At 47.6% G+C, this 17,941-nt stretch overlaps 1 protein-coding gene and 1 long non-coding RNA gene across 2 annotated transcripts in view; one reads left to right on the forward strand and one right to left on the reverse strand.

The window, feature by feature from the left end:
• Positions 1-17,941, forward strand: part of CREB3L2 (cAMP responsive element binding protein 3 like 2) — a 133,092-nt gene that overhangs the window by 12,256 nt on the left and 102,895 nt on the right. The gene's annotated exons all lie outside the window — the stretch shown is intronic.
• On the reverse strand, positions 3,836-9,774 carry LOC146394918 (uncharacterized). Its single transcript, XR_014833700.1, has 2 exons — positions 9,691-9,774; positions 3,836-8,644 (listed from the first exon to the last, which is right to left on the reverse strand). It is a non-coding gene; the product is annotated as an uncharacterized LOC146394918 (long non-coding RNA).

Genomic DNA, 17,941 nt, shown 5'->3' on the forward strand with positions numbered 1-17,941 from the left:
CAGAACAGGTGATATTTGCATTGGGTCCTGAAGCATAAATAGGAGTTCTCCAGGCCGTGGGAACAGCAGATACAGAGTAGGAATGTATAAAATGTCATAGCTGATGCTAGGAATCCCGAGTAGTTATGTACTCATATAGTTTTTATGTAGTTTGAGAGTAGGGTGCTTTCTGGGGAGTGTTGGCAGGTAGGACAAGATCATCCAAGGTTTACATGCTTGGTTAGCCATTCAGATATTCTTTTGTGGGCAGAAGAGGGGTAGGAAGCTTTTAAGACTTTTAACAAAAGGCAGATGAGGAGGAGAGGATTGTGTTTTAGAAAGAAAAGGCTAGTGGTTACAAAGGTTGGATTGAAGGGCAGAAACGATGGCAGCAGGATGACCTTGCTGGCTGCCTCTTTCATCTGTGAAGTAGACCAAGAACCATGAGAGCTTTGAACCTGACAGAGAGGAGCACATGAATGCACGAAAGGGTTGGGAGTGAGACGTGGAGACTCGGTGACGGTGGGGCATGAGAGGGGGATACAGGTGGCAGACCGCACTGCCGTGGCAGATTGGTGGTACTGCCAATGGTCGAGAAGGGGAATATATGGAGGAGGAATGAGGTTGCTGGGAAGGTGATGGCTTTGGTTTTGGTCATGGTGATTCTGATGTGTTCGTGGAGCGGGTAGGAGGGACACCTCAGAGGCATTTGGAACCTTGAGTCTGGAGTCCTAAAGAAAGGTCTGGGGATGTAGATTTGGGTGTCATGGGGCAGGCAGGCCAGGTGGGAGAGGGGGAGAGGTCAAGCCGGTAGCCCTAAGAAGCTAGGCCAAAGAGGCCAGGGGTTCAGTGAGGAGTGTGGGAGCAAGGCTGAGAATGCAGCCATGGGGACGCTTGAAGGGCTAGCAGGGGAACACAAATCTACATATCACACAGAGAAGGAATCAGCAGAAAAGTGGAGAAAATCCAGGAAAATCCCATCACTGGAACAGAAGAGGGGAGACTTGCTACAGAACAGTCAATTTAAGGGGGGCTTTAGTGTGCTCTTCAGCCGACCTCTGAGCACTCTGAGGACCAGGCGGTGTGAGCTCAGAGCAGGACCGTGTCCGAGAGCCACAGAGGCCCCCAGGTCTGTACCTGTGGGCTGCTCTGAGCCACCACGACCAGGTGAGAGCAGAGATGCCGAAGGGCAGGAACTGGGATTACTTATGCCTGGTGGGTGATCTCTGCAACAGTGCCTCTTTCTTTCCTTTTGTATTTGTAAAGCCTGTCCTTGCAATTGGCCTTGGGCACTGTCCTGCAGCTGGCGCAGTATCATGAGGGCCCTTCATTCTTCTCGCCAGGGCTGAATCCATCTACTCCTGATCTCCTCAGTGAGGAAGAGTTTGTGCCTATGTCCCTTTGTGTCATTTAGTTTTCAGGCTTTGGGGCATGTGAAAGGAAGGTTATACAAGAGGTTAGGATTTATCAAATGCCTGTAAGGCCTGAACCTTTTCTTTTCTATATTTTTGCCAACTCTTCCCACTGAGAAAGTATCACGTGGACGCACTGGTTGCCAAAGATGAGTTCGATCACAGAAATATCAACAGGGTTCATTTCAAAACAAAACAGTGTTTAAATGGTAGAAAAATAGAAAAAAAAAATTGGCCCCATTTTTAGTGACATAATCATCGGGGCAGGTGAGGAGGAATGACTTTGTAAAAGGGATATGAGCCCGAGGGCTTTCCAGTGGAAGGAACATTAAAGAAAGTGGTGTAGCTTCAAAGAAAATGTGCAGCTACAAGCAGTGCCTGGGTTTCAGGACCTGCGTAGGAGATGTTGGGGGGACACCCTCCAGCCCTCCCCGTGCCCCCTGCATGCTGGGGCGGCCTTCTACCTTTGCTCTCTGCTGCCCTGTATCTGGGGTGCTGCTTTCATGGCCCTCAGGCCTCCTGGCGAGATGAGGACCAGACATGGGAGGAGGAGGACTCTGCAGCCAGGATTGAAGTGGGTGCAAGAAAGGGGGGTGGGGACCAGGGAGATTTCTGCTTGCCGACTACACAGGGAGGAAGCCGATCGTCCTTCTCAGCCCAGAGCAGAGCAGACTCCTGTGAGGTGACACCCAGTTGAGGATTCACCCTACAGTAGGGCTGCAGCGCGGGTTAAGTGGGCCTCTTGGCTGACTGGGACCCAGATTACTTTTGGTCACGTTATTTCAATAACAAAATGTCTTGTGAGTTTGAAGCACCTTAATTATTTAGAACAGCTTTAGGGTCACAGCACAAATGAGCAGAATGTGCAGAGTTTCCATACACTCCCTGCCCTCCCCCGACCATGCACAACCTACCCCGCCATCAACATCCCGCTGTTAACCAACTTTTGGAATGTGGAATGTGGCTACCTGTGGCAGCTTTTGATTTTAACTTTGTTTTTTAAAATGAGTCACGGAAAGGCTTCTTCTGTAATCCATCCAGAAGCCAGTTTGGTCCACAAGAGCCGCACACATACATGCGTGAGTGTGTGAGGACATGTGTAGACTGCTTTTTTTGTTTGTTTTATTTTAATAAAACCTTGGTCCGAACAATTTAGGAGCAGACCTATAGATTTCAGTAGAATACAATTACAAAGTTAATGTGCAGTGTCCCCATCGCAGTCCCTGCCATCTTCCATTTGCAGGTGGCTGAGGAAGAATTGCACATTGTTCTTTGGAAAGGAGGATGGGATCGAGTGGGGGAAATGTTATATTTTTTGCAACCAAAAAACTTGAAGCTGATCTTTGTAGCTTTGACTTTTAACTTCCTGCCCTGAGATGGCATTCATTTCTGAGGCCCTGCCAGAAGTTGTTTTTCTGGTTCTGCTCTGGATTTGCAAGTGTTCTTTCCAGGGCTCTCCTGCAGCCCATGACCTACATTTGGGAGCATCTGGAAGGCCTGGGGCTGTGGGCCTGGGAGGTGGAGGAGGTCAAGACCAAACCCAGGTTGGAGACTAACCTGACCCTGGGTTCCAGGGCGTCGTGTTCGAGCTGATGGGGCCCAGTGACTCTGGCAATCTTAATGGTACACATACATTTTTGTTTTCATGTTTGATGAGAAAGAAAGGGAGAGACGTAGCAGCCAAAGACACATCTGGTTTTCCAAGCTGTGTTTACACATGAGGAACACGAAGTGGATTTTAAATCAAAAGGAAGCTGGTATCTCCTTTTGACTTAAATACAGTCTTATAGGAGGAAACCGAAATTAAGCCTGGCTCAGCTGAGATGTGGACAGAGCGTGGTGAGTTTTCAACTTTTCTTATTCCTACTCTTCCTGTTTCTCTTGTGAGATTCTGAATGTCCTGTGGCCTGCTGATTGCTCGACCGCTGGGGCAGAGGGCTTGTAGATAAAACAGGAAGTTTGGAGTCAGCCCTGCTTATTACCACCAACAAATTATTTATTCGGTGCTTCCCAGCTCTGTCAATGGTGCAGTCAGAAAATGGTGATATCTGCCCAGGACATGGTATCAGCCCTGGGCTCTGTTGACTCCAGCCCCCACACAGGGTATTCCATAGATACACTTTCTGGGAAGCTACCAGAACAGTGGCAAGCCCATCAGAGGGAACCCAAGACATAGAATGCTGAGTGAATGGGTGAATCAATGATTCTGGGCTTACAGTCTGGTTCTGGAGCTCCCTACACCGGGTACCTTTCTGAGGCTGTTCCCCAAGGCCGAGACAGAGAATGAGTAACATGACACAAATGAAGCATCTGTCTCCATGCCTGGTGGCTGGCCGCTGCTTAGGAGATAGTAGGTTCCTGTCCTCCGTTTTGCTTTTGTTTTTTTTTTTTTTTTTTTTTTTTTTTTTTTTGTCTTTTTAGGGCTGTACCCACGGCATGTGGAGGTTCCTAGGCTAGGGGTCGAATCAGAGCTGTATCTGCTAGCCAGCACCACAGCCACAGCAATGTGGGATCCCAGGCACATCTTCGACCTACACCACAGCTCATGGCAACGCCAGGTCCTTCATCCACTGAACGAGGCCAGGGATTGAACCTGTGTCTTCATGGATGCTAGTCAGATTCGTTTCCACTGAGCCACAACAGAACTCCCCTTCGTTTTTCTACTCCAGTAATTTCAGAGAGGCATAGGAAGGAAACTAGTTCTGAATTCTCACCTGAAGGGAAAAAAAAAAAATTAGTAAATAGAATAAAGCCTCTGTAATGTGACCTAATTATTTTGCTTATTTATCTTCTCCAGTTTCGTTAGGATATAATTGACATAAAATGTATGTGTTTCAGATATACAGCCTAATGATTTGATATATGTGTATATTGCAATGTGATGACCACAATAAATTTAATTGGCATTCATCATCTCATACAGTTACAACTTTTTCCCTCGTGATGAGAAATTGATGCTATGGGCCTAGGACATGGTATCAGCACCCTCAACCTTTCAAATACACAATAGAGTATTGTTAACTCTAGTTGCTGTGCTGTACATCACATCCCCAGGACTTATTTATCTTCTAACTGGAAGTTTGTATCTTTTGGCCACCTTCACTCTAATGTGGCCTAACTGTGGTGACATTTAAGGGAAGAAAAAACCCTAAAGGTTTTTTTAGTTCCAACCTGAATCTTTTTAGGCTCAAGGCCTGGTATTGATTTGCATGACTGAATTCACACTTCAATTTTTCAGGCACCTGCTTCTGCAGAACTGAAATTCTTTGGAGGTTTTGAGAGGGTGGGTTGGTGGCAGGTGTTGACGTTCTTCAAGTCACAAGAGGGAAGGCGAGAAGGGGGCCGGCTCATTCCCTGTTCCTGCCATCACCTGGAATAACCGTCTATGACTGGGCATTGAGATTATTTAGTTTTTTTTTTTTTTAAATATATAAATAGCGTCTCTGGGGCTCATTGTGATAAGCTTAGGAATTCATTCATAGGAGGAGAGTGGGAAGGAACAGTAAACATGTTGCGGAACAGCCCCAGTGAGGCCCTGACCACAGCATCAGGCGGCATCCTGCAGGGCTCTGCATCTGCTGGGGCTCTGCCTGGCCCCTGAGCCTTCTAGGCAGAGCATCTTTGAGTGCTGTTGGTAAGCTGCAGCTAAAGGCATTTAAACCACAGGCTCTCCTTCTCACCCCCAGCCTGAACTGACCTTCTGAAGTAGTTGATCTAAGTAGAGTTCAGCAAGGGAACCTCCCCTGAGTCTGCTTTCTTGGGAAGCAGAATTCTAAGTTGGTCTTCTCTGACTGCCTCTCACGTGGACCAACCAGGGGTCTGTCTAACACAAGGGCCACAGAGATTCTAGCAGGTGGATGGACCCACTTCTATAATGCCTTGTTATTATTTGGGCAGTTAGAGTAGGGCTTTGAAAGAGCTGCCTCTCATTAGAATCCTGTGTCCAAATCTTCATCCCTTCTAGAAGTTATGATTTTTACTTTAAACAAACACACACACCAACCTATTTCTGAAAATGAGGCAGATGCCAAAGAGAGAGAAATCCTTGGCTGTAGAGTCTAATAAGTTTGCATGAGTTACCTGATGGTTCTTCTCTGTGGAGCTGCATTTTTGCAGAACAGCTGGCAGGTTGGGAGACTGGCTAGCCCTTCACCGGTTTTTCATGAAATGCAGATGATTTTCATGGAGAAGTTTGTTCTTTAGTATTTGCCAACGAAAAGAAAAATATCCTGGTAGGTAGATTTTTTTTTTCTTATTGCCCTTTTGAGAAACTATTGCCTGAGCCAGATTTAGAAAACAAAGCAAAACAAAACAGGAACGAAGGTTTCAAGATTGCATGCATGTATATCACTTGGCTTCTAAATATGGTAATTGAAATGTGTAAGGGAGCCTACTTATCTTACGAACCAAGAAGTCCTTCTGGCACTGGTGTAGTTAGTGGTCGAACAGTGCCAGTGGGGCCCCGAGCTGTCCCCTCTTTTCATTCTGCCATCTTTAGCAGGAAGACCTTTGTCTTCATGGGCATTGCCTCATGGTTGCAAGGTGGCTGCTTTACCTCCTGCATAACATCAACCTCCCCGGCTAGGAGAAAGGGGGTGGTGGGGGGCAAAGCAGAAGAGGGTAAAACCTGTGTTAGGAAAGCCAAGGCTTACTCTGAGGTCCCCAGCAGCATTCCTTTAGGTTGGACGGGCCACCCCTAACTGAAGAGAGGCCAGGAAGGCCAGTGTCATGGCTGTTGCATTGTTACCCTGAACAAGATTGGCACGACCGATCCTGAGGAGGGAGGGCAGGATGGATACGGAGTGGTCAGGCAGCAGTGTCATCTACCACACTACAAAATAACATTTTCTAAACGTCTAGGATCCCAGGACTGGTAGGGACCTTCGAGCTGGTGGAGCACAACCCCTTCATGCCACAGACATGGGATCTGCTTTATTTCCTTCTGCTTGGACTTTGTGTGCCCCAAACTCCAGCTGCACTTTTGGGAGCTCCTGGGCAGGGCTGCTCATCGCCAGATGTGTAAACTGTGCCCGGATTGTGAGTGGGCTGTGAAGGAGCCCCTCTCACAGGAGAGGAGAGCGGCAGAGACTCGGGCAGTACGCGTGTGGGACCCCAAAGGGCTGATTATGCTTTCTCAGGAAAGGCAGCCAGCCAACAGTTATGACTGGGCCGCCTCTGAGTGCGGAACCTGGAATCGGGCCTCCTGGAATGATCGCAAGAGCCACGGAAGACTCAGCCCGGTCCTTGAGGAGCAAAGACCGATGGGGCCGCCAGAGCCATGGCTCTTGTTCAGTGTGTGTGGAGGTTGAGGAACGGCCATGGCAGACCAAGGAGGCCGACCAAGGAGCCAGGCCCGGAAGGCAACCTGGAGGAGTTGGCTTTGAGCAGGGATTTCTCAAGGGCTTATTATTTGGTGGAGAGTGATGTCGTGTAAAAACACTGATTTGAGTGTAAGCAGTTTTGCCTGGTTGGAGCCATTTAATAAGTCCAGTCTGCAGCCTGGGGTGTTTTCTTTAGAAGAGCAGCCTTGAGTTGAGGGTGTTTATGGACTCCTTGCTGTGTGCAGAGGGCGTGATACGTTAGGCGGATTTACTGGAACATCTCGGAAAGACCACTGGCTCTGTACCAGCTTTCCCTGTGAATTTCCAACCTCAGTCCTCTCCTTTTTCCTAGGACTGCCTGTAGCCCAGACATTTCCTTTCTGCCCTTGCTTCTCTTGTTTGAGAGTCCTCCTCTGGGGCTGCAGCTCGTCTCCTCAGAGCTGGATCTGTGTGCCCGACAGTGCTCTAGAGGATATTCCTCAACCTTGCCTCTGGACCGTGTGGACGAAGCAAAAACAAGGGGACCAGTGTCTAAGCGGCTCTCATGCTACACAGGGGACCACGGGCCTGGTATTTATGTTGAGTATCCGGTGTATGAGTCGGCTCCAGCTACTGTCACAAAGTATTACAGACTGGTTGGCTTAAACAACAGATGTTTATTCCTCAGAGTCTGCAGGCTGGGAAGTCTAAGATCAAGGGGCCAGCAAATTCTGATCTTGGTGAGGGCCCTCTTCCTGGCTTTTTTTCTTTCTGCGCCTTCACTTGTGGTCTCTGGTCCTCTTCTTAACGGCGCTCACCCCTTGGTGGGGGTCCCACATGCATCATCTCATCTAATTACCTCTCCAAGGCCCCATCTCCAAATAGTGTCACTTTGAGGGTTAGAGCATCATTGTAGGAGTTTGGGGATGACACAGTTCAGTCCGTGGCACTGGGGATTCCCTGGAGTTTCATGGGGCTCCTGAGTGACAGGTCGGGGTGACCAGGGCACTGTGCTTGCTGCTGGAAGAAACCTGTAAGGGTTGAAAACCTATCGAGGGGCAGTTCTTGAAAGCTGAGATCATGAACTCAGGTGAGTCTGGGAACCTCCTGGCATGCTCTCCAGGATGTTGTAGGTGTAGTGCATATGTGTTTTTCATCACATTTTCAAAAGGTGTTTATAACCCCTCAGAACATTAAGAGCGTCTGTCCTGGAGATGGTGCTTCTAAAGTGGAGGCTGGGAGACCTCAGGTCTGTGCATGACGGTGTCCATGGCCAGCATCCTATGTGCAGAGAAGGGAGCCCTGCCCCCACCCCACCTCCCAGGCCTCCCTCCAACTCCCAGAGCACTCTGGAGAAGCCCTGCCCCCTTTTTCTGCTGTGCACTAATTAGACTCTGACTGTTTGTTTTTTTTTTTTCCTGGGCTAGGGGTCAAATTGGAGCTAAAGCTGCCGGCCTACGCCACAGCCACAGCAACGCCAGATCTGAGCCTCATCTGTGACCTACACCACAGCTCACGGCAACACCAGATCCTTAACTCACTGAGTGAGGCCAGGGATCAAACTGTATCTTCATGGATTCTAGCCAGGTTCATTTCTGCTGAGCCACAACAGGAACTCCTAGACTCTTGACTATTAACAGGTGAGCTTACCACCCAAGGACTCAAGGGAGCTTCTCACCTGAAAGCTGTGCTCTTTGTACCTTAAACCCTTTGTTTTCATTTTCTTTGGGGAAAAAACAAAACAAAACAAAACGTTCTTTTCCCTTTTTTTGAGAATGCATAAAAAAATTAGTGACTTACATCATAAGTTAAAAAAAAATCTTGTTTATTAAAGGCATTTCATAGTATTCTCAAGGTATTGACTCAAAGTAGACAAAAGCTGAAGCTGTCTTTTCTGACCATAAATGGAGGCCTGTGCAGCACATACTCATTCATCGCAGCAGCTGCTACACCCTAGTTGCCCTTATTTTTCCTCCTTCTCTACTTCCTGGTTTTCCCACATCACCAATTCTTCTCTACATCCGTTTTGAATTTTATCTGACTTCATATTATATATTTCCTTTAAGCCATTTAAATCAACATAAATACATTTTTTTGGTTTTTGTTTTTTTTTTTGTCTTTTTAGGGCCGCACCCGCGGCATATGGAGGTTCTCAGGCTGGGGGTCTAATCGGACCTGTAGCCACCAGCCTACACCACAGCCACAGCAACACGGGATCTGAGCTGCATCTGCGACCTATACCACAGCTCACAGGCAATGCCGGATCCTCAACCCACTAAGCGAGGCCAGGGATCAAACCCTTGTCCTCATGGTTCCTAGTCAGATTCATTAACCACTGAGCCACGACGGGAACTGCCCATAAATACATTTTAAGAGCACAGACCTTCCTAGAATCTGGGCTTACCCTAAGGCTGGCTCACTCCTGACCTGGGCATTGTCCCGGAAGGATGCTGGAAGCATTGGCTTGGATTTTGTTTCATTTTCCACACCGGGGCTTCCTTCTTCTCGGCCCCTTCCTGTCCTTCTTTTCCCTTTCTGTGTCCTTTGTTCTCCTGGGCCTTTTTTCCCTTTTTCTCCGGCTGTGCCCTAACTCTGTCACTCAGGGTTTGGAATTGGTTCTTAGGTTCTCCTACCTCACTGCCAGGACTTGTGGTCCCCAGCTGAGGATGGCAGGATGAAGGGGCTCACTTAACGAACTGTGAGCATTGTAAGGGAGGCTTGGAAATTGCAGTACTGACTTTCCAAATGCAGGAGGTAGCTGGAGATACAGAAGGCGTCACGTTATGGAGTAACTGGGCTGACTTAGAACAGAACAGGGGCAGGATATCCCGTCGTGGCTCAGTGGTTAATGAACCCGACTGGTATCCATGAGGATGTGGGTTTGATTCCTGGCCTCCCTCAGTGGGTTAAGAATCTGGCATTGCCGTGGGCTCTGGTGTAGGTCACAGATGGCTCGGATCTGGTGTGGCTGTGGCCAGTAGCTACAGCTCTAATTCGACCCCTAGCCTGGGAACCTCTGTTTGCCTTGAGTGTGGCCCTAAAAATAGAAAAGACAAAAAAAGAAAAAAAAGAAAAAAGCAAAGAGCGGAGGCAGCCAGGAGATGAGCTAGTTACTCTTAGAGGTCACGGAGGAATTTTACTGTTTAACAGTGGAAAGCTTCTTTCCTATCTTGCCTTTCCAGTTTCTTCCCACCCGCCCCAGTTGACGTCCTGAGGACCTCCAGCTCCGCCACTTCCGTCACCCACACTGAGCAGTCCTGGTCCCCTGGTTGGGGGAAATCTGGCTGTAGGTTTGCTAGTTACTAGCGTCTGTAATGCTTGGGGTGGGCCCTGGGCATTCCCTTTTGCGCCCCTGCCCTGCCCCCCCTCCCCCCCCAGCACCTTTTCCAGCTGTGTTTGTCCAGGCCTGGGGTGTGGCGCACCGGTCCACATTCTTATCACTGGGCCTCTGGTCACCTCCTTGGATGACCTCACCCCCAAGTTGCTTTAGGCCCAGTGAACCCCTGGAACTGTGAGGCTTCTGCTGGGACCACCTCCATCGCCTACAACAATGGTTCTTGGTCTGGGTTATATTATATGTCATAATTACCTCGGAGCTTAGAAAATATCAATGCTTGGGTCCCAGCCTATACTTTTTGATCTGATTGGTTCTGGGATAAGGGCTGTGCAGCAAGATTTTTTTTTTTTTTTTTTTTTTTTTTTGTCTTTTTGCTTTCTTTGGGCCGCTTCTGCGGCACATGGAGGTTCCCAGGCTAGGGGTCGAATCGGAGCTGCAGCCTCCGGCCTACACCAGAGCCACAGCAACGCGGGATCCGAGCCGCGTCTGCAACCTACACCACAGCTCACGGCAACGCCGGATTGTTAACCCACTGAGCAAGGGCAGGGACCGAACCCGAAACCTCATGGTTCCTAGTCGGATTCATTAACCACTGCACCATGACGGGAACTCCAAGATTTTTTTTTAACAGCTTCCCTGGTGATTCCAAAATGAAACCAAGGTTGAGAACTGCTGGCTAGGGGCTTTGCTACTCAAAGAAGGGTCCTCGGACTGGCAGGATCAGCCTTATCTGGGAGTCTGTTACTGTTGCAGAATCTACTCCAGTCTTTGCAAATGATTATCTGAAGATCTACAGCTCCCAGCTGACTCATTCCTGTGCATGTTCAAGTGAGAACCACTGGCTGGAGCATCTTGCTGCCCTTCCCGTGAGGGACAGGACCCTCACTCAGGACACCACACTGAGTACTGTTGCCAGGTCAGCCTAGGTGGACCGCAAGAAACTGACCTGCCCGCCCCCCCCCACTCCCGACTCCTTCTTGGGGGTCAGTTCTACATCTGGACTAGGCTTCCTCCCATTCCCGACTAAGCCCTTTTCTTTCCGTCCACCTGGAAATCCCAGCATGCTTCAATGCAGGGATAAGGATCTGGGCGGCCATCCTATTCCGAAATTTGAGGCCAGTGGAACCAGTTGCAGCTTGTGCTTTGGGAATTCTTGGCCTGATGGTCTGACCTTGGGGTCAGCCTGGTCCACCTGGCAGAATCTGCCCTGCCCGGACCCTGGCGGGTAGAAGTAGGGAAATCAGATTAAAAACAAAAGTTTCATGAAAGACAGTAAAATAAACAAACCATGAGCGGGGAGATTAGAACAGAGATGACAGGTATAAAACACAGGTTGTGTTTCCTCACTCTCCTTGCCTGCAGCAGACCCCTCCTTGGGGACCCAGCTCTTTGACCTTCTGAGCTCACACGGGACCTCATGTCCCTCCCAACAGAGCACTCCTGGCAGATATTGCCGGTTCCTCAGATTTTGCTCTTAAGGGACAATGGCTGAATTTTCTTTTTTCCCAGAGTAGCAGCATTTACTCCTCCCATCGTGATTCTTGTGTTTCTTGGCACCACTTCCAAGTTCTCAGACATTCTCTGAGCTGCCATCAGTGCGTTTAGCCTCACTTTGCCCCCACCCCCCGTATCTCTCGACCCTCATGGGCAAATGGTAAAATGATTCATGCTTCTCTGCGATCGTCATTCTTGTCTCCATCCCACACATATTTCTCAAGCAGCACTGCCCTGCACTGCCATGGGCTGGGACCAGAAGAAGCACAAACTTAATGAGGACCTGGCCTTCCGCCTCATTGCCTCACCCCTGCTGCCCGGACTCAAACTGGCTGTATTTCCTTTCATTCCTCATCTCTCATTGGGAACAACAGTCGGTTGAGTCATTTCAGCTTCCTGGTCCCCAGTATCACAGCCTGACCTGGGTCCTCTGTTTATACTCCCCCTTAGTTGAACACAATGCAACCTGGCTTACTGATCATTCATATAGCATCAGGGCTGCCCATTGCCACCTTCCTGGACCATCTGCTTGTATGTTGCTTTGAGCTAGGGGTCAAGCAGGTAAATGGGTGAAGCTGATTTGAAGATGGGAGGGGGCAGAAGAATCTGTTCAGAGGAATCAGCAGCCTCTCAGCTCCAACAGCAGGTTGCCAGACAGGAATTTGGACCCAGAATTGGCAGATGATCTGGCTTTCAAAGAAGCCAGAAATACAGATTTTTGTATAAATTCTTTGCTTTTTAAAAGTTGCCCCCCGATTCACCACCACCAAATTAAAGGGGAAAAAAAGCACAAAGTAGAGGTATATCTTTATGGGCCATTCAGAGATAAATAGTGGACTCTCCCCAAATTCATACAAATTTAGCAAATGCTCTAACTCGTATAAACTGAGCTGCTGCTGTCAAGACCAAGTCATGGTTCTTCCAGGTTGTAGTTTATCTGTGTTAAGTAGAAAGAGTGCTGTTTCAGCACCTGAGATGCTTCAGAAATGGCGTCAGTACATTTTATTTGCTTTGTCCTGCCTGTCTTTCAAGCTCATTCTTTCTGTTGTTAAAAGTCTGTTTTAAGGGAGATTATTCTATCTGACCTTGATTTCGATTTTTCTGTAAAGTGCTTTCAGATTACAAAAATGTAGCCAGAGATCAGGTCATTTATATTTTGGATTCATTGAGCTCAATAGTCTCTGATTTAATTTTATTCATCTTGGCCTCATTTGCTTCATTTATAAAGTAGGATGTTAATACCCATTGATTTCACAGAGTTGGCATGAGTATTAAATGAGGTTATTCATGTGAAATCATTTTAGAAGACGTTGGGTCCCTGCTAAGTGTCAAGTTCGAGTTAAAAGGCACTGTTGAACACAGCTTATTTCTTAAAATAAAACAAAAAGGTATTGGTGTTGTTACATATGATCTATCTATCTATCTATCTATCTATCTGTCTATCTATCTATCATCTCTTGTCTTCAACATGAAACTAATATCCAGGCTTTTCTGATACTGCTCCTGATTATTAGGTTGGATGCCTAGATTCTTTCCATAGTCACTATTTGCCATTCCTGTTTCTGAACTCCTAGGCATTACCCGTCCCACAGTTTTATTTTGCAATCATTGTGTTGTTGCATAACTCTTTCATGTGTGTGCTCTGGGTCTCCATGAGAGCAAACATGGAGATGCTGCTGCATCAGTGGCTGCTGCCACTGAAGCATTCTGCTCCTGGATCATCTGGACTGAAAAACCTAGGCTGGGTTGACTGCTAATCCTCCGTTCTCCCTGGGCAAGATTTTGAGGCTCTCTGCAGCCCCATCCCCATGCAGCCTTCCCCTGTACATTGGAGGCGGTGTGAGGGGGAGAAGGAAACTGTCAAGGGTGGAGAAGGTGGCTGGGCAGGGGCCATGGACCTGTGTTGTAAGCTCAGAGAGTGTCTTTAGACCTGAATATTCCCTTCTGCATCCTCTTTTCTAAAGGAATAAAGGCAAGTCATTCCAAGCTGCCTCTGCATCCTTTGCCCTTTGTGTTTGTGGTTGGTTGTGTGTGTTGGTATGCATACACAAGGAGGCAGCGCTTTGGGCTGCGTAGCTTGTGGCATTCTTCTGCCTCCATCTTCTGGCCTCTCCCACACCTGTGGATCAGGGCTCATGGGAAACAGATGGATTCTCTCATCAACCTCTTTCCTACATGGTTTTTTTTTTTTTGTCTTTTTGCTATTTCTTTGGGCCACTTCTGCGGCATATGGAGGTTCCCAGGCTAGGGGTCTAATCGGAGCTGTAGCCGCCGACCTACGCCAGAGCCACAGCAATGCGGGATCCGAGCTGTGTCTGCAATCTACACCACAGCTCACCGCAACGCCGGATTGTTAACCCACTGAGCAAGGGCAGGGATTGAACCCACACCCTCATGGTTCCTAGTAGGATTCGTTAACCCCCGAGCCACGATGGGAACTCCTCTTTCTTACATGTTTGAATTACCTGGCGGGGGCAGAGGGAGGGAATACTGGAGTTCCTGTTGTGGCTCGGCAGAAATAAATCTGACTAGCATCCAAGAGGACACAGATTCGATCCCTGGCCTCGCTCAGTGGGTTAAGGATCCGGCGTTGCCATGAGCTATGGTGTAGGTCACAGACACAGCTCTGATCTGGCCTTGCTGTGGATGTGACATAGGCCAGCAGCTACAGCTCCGAATCCACCCCTAGCCTGGAAACCTCCATATGGCAAGGGTGTGGCCCTAAAAAAAGACAAAAAAAAAAAAAAAAAAAAAAAGTACTGGTACCTGAGTCCCACCCAGGATTAACTGAACCAAAATTTCTGGACTTTTTTTTTTTTCTTTCTTTCTAGGGCCACATCTGTGGCATATGGAACTTTCTAGGTTAGGAGCTATAGCTGCTGGCCCACGCCACAGCCACAGCAACGGGTGATCCGAGCCTCATCTTTGACCTACACCACAGCTGACGGCAATGCCGGATCCTTGACCCACTGAATGAGGCCAGGGATCGAACCTGTGTCTTCATGGATACTGGTTGGGTTTGCTACCACTGAGCCACAATGGGAACTCCAAAAACTCTTTTTTTAAAGCCAAAACTTCTAATGCTTGTTGAAATGAATTTAGACCTATAGAGAAATAGAAAAAAATAGTGTAGATGTTAACTCATCTGACCGTAGTATAATTATGGGAACTAGAAAATTAACCGTGGCACAATTTTATTCACTCGTGTGCAGATATTCATTCAGATTTCGCCAGTGTTTCTGCTCCTGTGCTTTTTCTGTTCTAGGATCTAATCCAAAATCCCACATTGTGTTGAGTGGTGATATCTCTTTAAAGGCAAGTCATTCCAAGCTGCCCCTGCATCCTTTGCCCTTTGTGTTTGTGGTTGATTGTGTGTGTTGGTGTGCACACACAAGGAGGCAGTGCTTCGGGCTGCATAGCTTGTGGGCATTCTTCTGCCTCCATCTTACAGTCTGTGACAGTGTCACATTTTTCATGATACTCTTCTTGACACTTTTGAAGAGAACAGATAATTATTGTAGAACATTCTTCAATTTGGTCTTGTCTGGTGTTTTCCCAGGATTAGATTGAGATTATGGGCATAAGAACTTTTTAAATTGTTCCCAGATCAGGTCTGTGTTTCTCCTGGAGGTCTGTTATTTACCATGTAACACATTAAAAAAAGGGAGTGACAGTTGAATGGATTGTTGGCTAAGTTTATGGTAAAGCAAGAACAATGGCAAAATTGAAGTGGGAGGCATACAATTTTCATTATAAACTTATTTAAACTTTTCTTGGATTTATATTTTCAAATCAGAATGTTAGGATAGGGAGTTCCTGTCGTGGCTCAGTGGAAACAAATCCGACTAGGAACCATGAGATTGTAGGTTCGATCCCTGACCTCGCTCCGTGGGTTAAGGATCCGGCATTGTCGTGAGCTGTGGTGTAGGCCGGCAGCTGTAACTCCTCTTCACCCTCGAGGCCTGGGAACCTTCATATGCCACGGGTGCGGCCCTAAAAAGACAAACAAACAAACAAACAAAGACAAAAAAAGAATGTTGGGATAAAAACTTCTCCGTTTCTCCGGATGATGAATCTGGGGCTGATGCCACCGAAGGCTTAATGATAGAGATGAGGAGAGAGAAATTGCATCTGTTCTGTGGGGAAAGAATGTAGGGTCAGTGGATTTTAGCACCTGCCTGTTGGCTGGGTGGCCATTATATTTTTAGAAAAGTGACCCCAAGAAGGCCCCAGAGAGAAAGTAGGTGAGAGCAGACTCCTGGCTGATAAAATATCCATGCTGAACTCCAAACTTGCTTAATTGAAATTCTGAGGCCATGGATGTACATATGAGCATAGAGAAAAATAGATGTTCTTGAAGATGCTGACTCTTTTATAAGAACATCTGAATCTTACCTATGGGAGGCAGAGTCTTGAAGCTGGAGGAACGATTCAGTGTCTTTCCCAGTGGCCTGGCACTGAATTGCATTTGATTTGTGCAGCTGGATAGCACCCGTCTAAGGTCCCTGTCCTGAGGGTGAAATCACTTTTTTAATTCCAGCAAATGAAGGTAACTTAATATAAATGAACATAGCAGTTTTCCTAGGAGAAAAAGAAAAGCTGTTCTGTGCAAAGGCTTGATTGCCTCCCTCTCCCCCGCTATTTTAAAATTGGGCGTCGAGGCAACGAGGGCTGCAGAGTGCCGGAGGGAGAAGTGCCCTGTGTGGTGCTTGTGTTCTCCTTCTGCATGAGTCACGGGTCCCGGTCCTCCCTGAAATGGGCAGAATGAGGTCTCTCTCTAACTTCCCTGCTTCCTGAACTGCATTTCACTTTGAAGGGCTACGGAGCAAAGGCCCTTCTGTCCTGCCTGTGGGGCTGGGGAACAAGTGACAAAGGCCCTTTAAGGGAGGGAGAAAGGCCATGAGCCCTGCAGATGTGAGGTTACAGTGTGTCAGCCAGGCTCCTGGGAGCTGCAGCCAGCTTCCTGCTGAGGCCTGAGGATGGGGCTCCTTTGCGGGTTCTGGAAAAGAAACACCCTGCTGATTATGAGTAACTCTAAGCCTCTTCCCCAGAGCCTCTTGTGCTGGCAGAGGACTCAGACCGTCTCTCCTCCTGGGCTTTGGGGGAGCTTTAGGATGGATTATATTCCAGCCCTGTCCTGTCTGTACAACTGCCTGGCCTTGTTAAGCTTGATCTATAACTTTTCTTTCAGTTTCTACACCTATAAAATGCAGAGAAATGTTAGTTTCCAAGCTCTTTCAGGGTTTATAGTAACTAATTTTTACAGTGCTTTACAGTTTATAAAATCCCTTCAATATATGTTCTCTCCTTTGAGTCGTGCACCCTTTTAAGAAGGTTTGAGTACCTCAGGGCTCAGTGCTGAAATGTTACCTCTTCTCGCTCTGTAACCGTTCTTTGGGCAGCTCCTGTCGTTTCAGTTCCCATCTACATGATGATAGGCCTATAATGGATATTTTTTGCCTGGACCTCTCTCTAAGACTCGAATATCCAGCTGTCACTTTGTCTCTCCAATGGCCTACCTCAAAGACTCCTCCATGAAATATGTCAAAGACTGAATTGACGACGCTTCTCTCTCCCAGGCTCCACCTGTCGCCTATTAGAGCAAATGATACAGTCATCCATCCACTGGGGCAGGTCAGGCACCCAGGAGCCATCCTTGACACCATTCTTTCCCTGAACCCTTGTATCCAATCTGCCACTCAGTCCTATGATCCGCTCCCCCTAAATGTCTAGACTCCATCCTCTTCTCTCCATCTCCTCAACTCCTTCCTTAAGACATTGCTACCTTCATCTTTTACCAGGACCACCGTAGCAACCTATTAACAACCCTTCTCACATCTCTTTTGTTCTCCCTCTTTTCTGTCATCCCCAAATTTAGGAGAAATCTTTGGAAAATGGAAATCTGTCTAGGTCACTGTCATTTCCTTAAGCCCCTCAATAGCTTTTTCTTGCTGTTATGGTAAAAACACAATCCCTAACAAGGCCTACAGCTCCCTCTGTGGTTTGACTTCCGTAGCATTCTTCCCTGGCAGTTTGTGCCCCAGTCATTAGAACTCCTTTCCCCCTTTTAAGTTCATTATGTATATTCCCTCCTGCCACAGGGCCTTTGCACATGCCATTCCCACTGTCTGGAATACTCTTCCTCCCCTCTCTCCTCTTCCCGGTTAACTGCTGCTTCTCCTCGAGATTGACCTCAAGCCTTAAGGAAACTCTCCTTGCTCTTAGAGATCTGACTCCTTTCTCTCAGAGGTGTTATAACATTTTATATTTTATATTCATTATTTTGATTGACTGACCTCCTCTCTATCCTTAACTGTCAGCTCAGGTTAAGCAAAAATCTGTTTGCTTTTCATCACCATTGTACTCTAGTCCCCATCACACAGAAATATTTGTTCTGTGAATGATCCCAATGGGATAGG

The sequence above is a fragment of the Sus scrofa genome, chromosome 18, assembly GCF_054392235.1.
Source record: "Sus scrofa isolate SSC_HxYL_T2T_F1_AM1 chromosome 18, Sscrofa_HxYL_maternal_Yorkshire_Landrace_v2.0, whole genome shotgun sequence".
Taxonomy (NCBI): Eukaryota; Metazoa; Chordata; class Mammalia; order Artiodactyla; family Suidae; genus Sus; species Sus scrofa.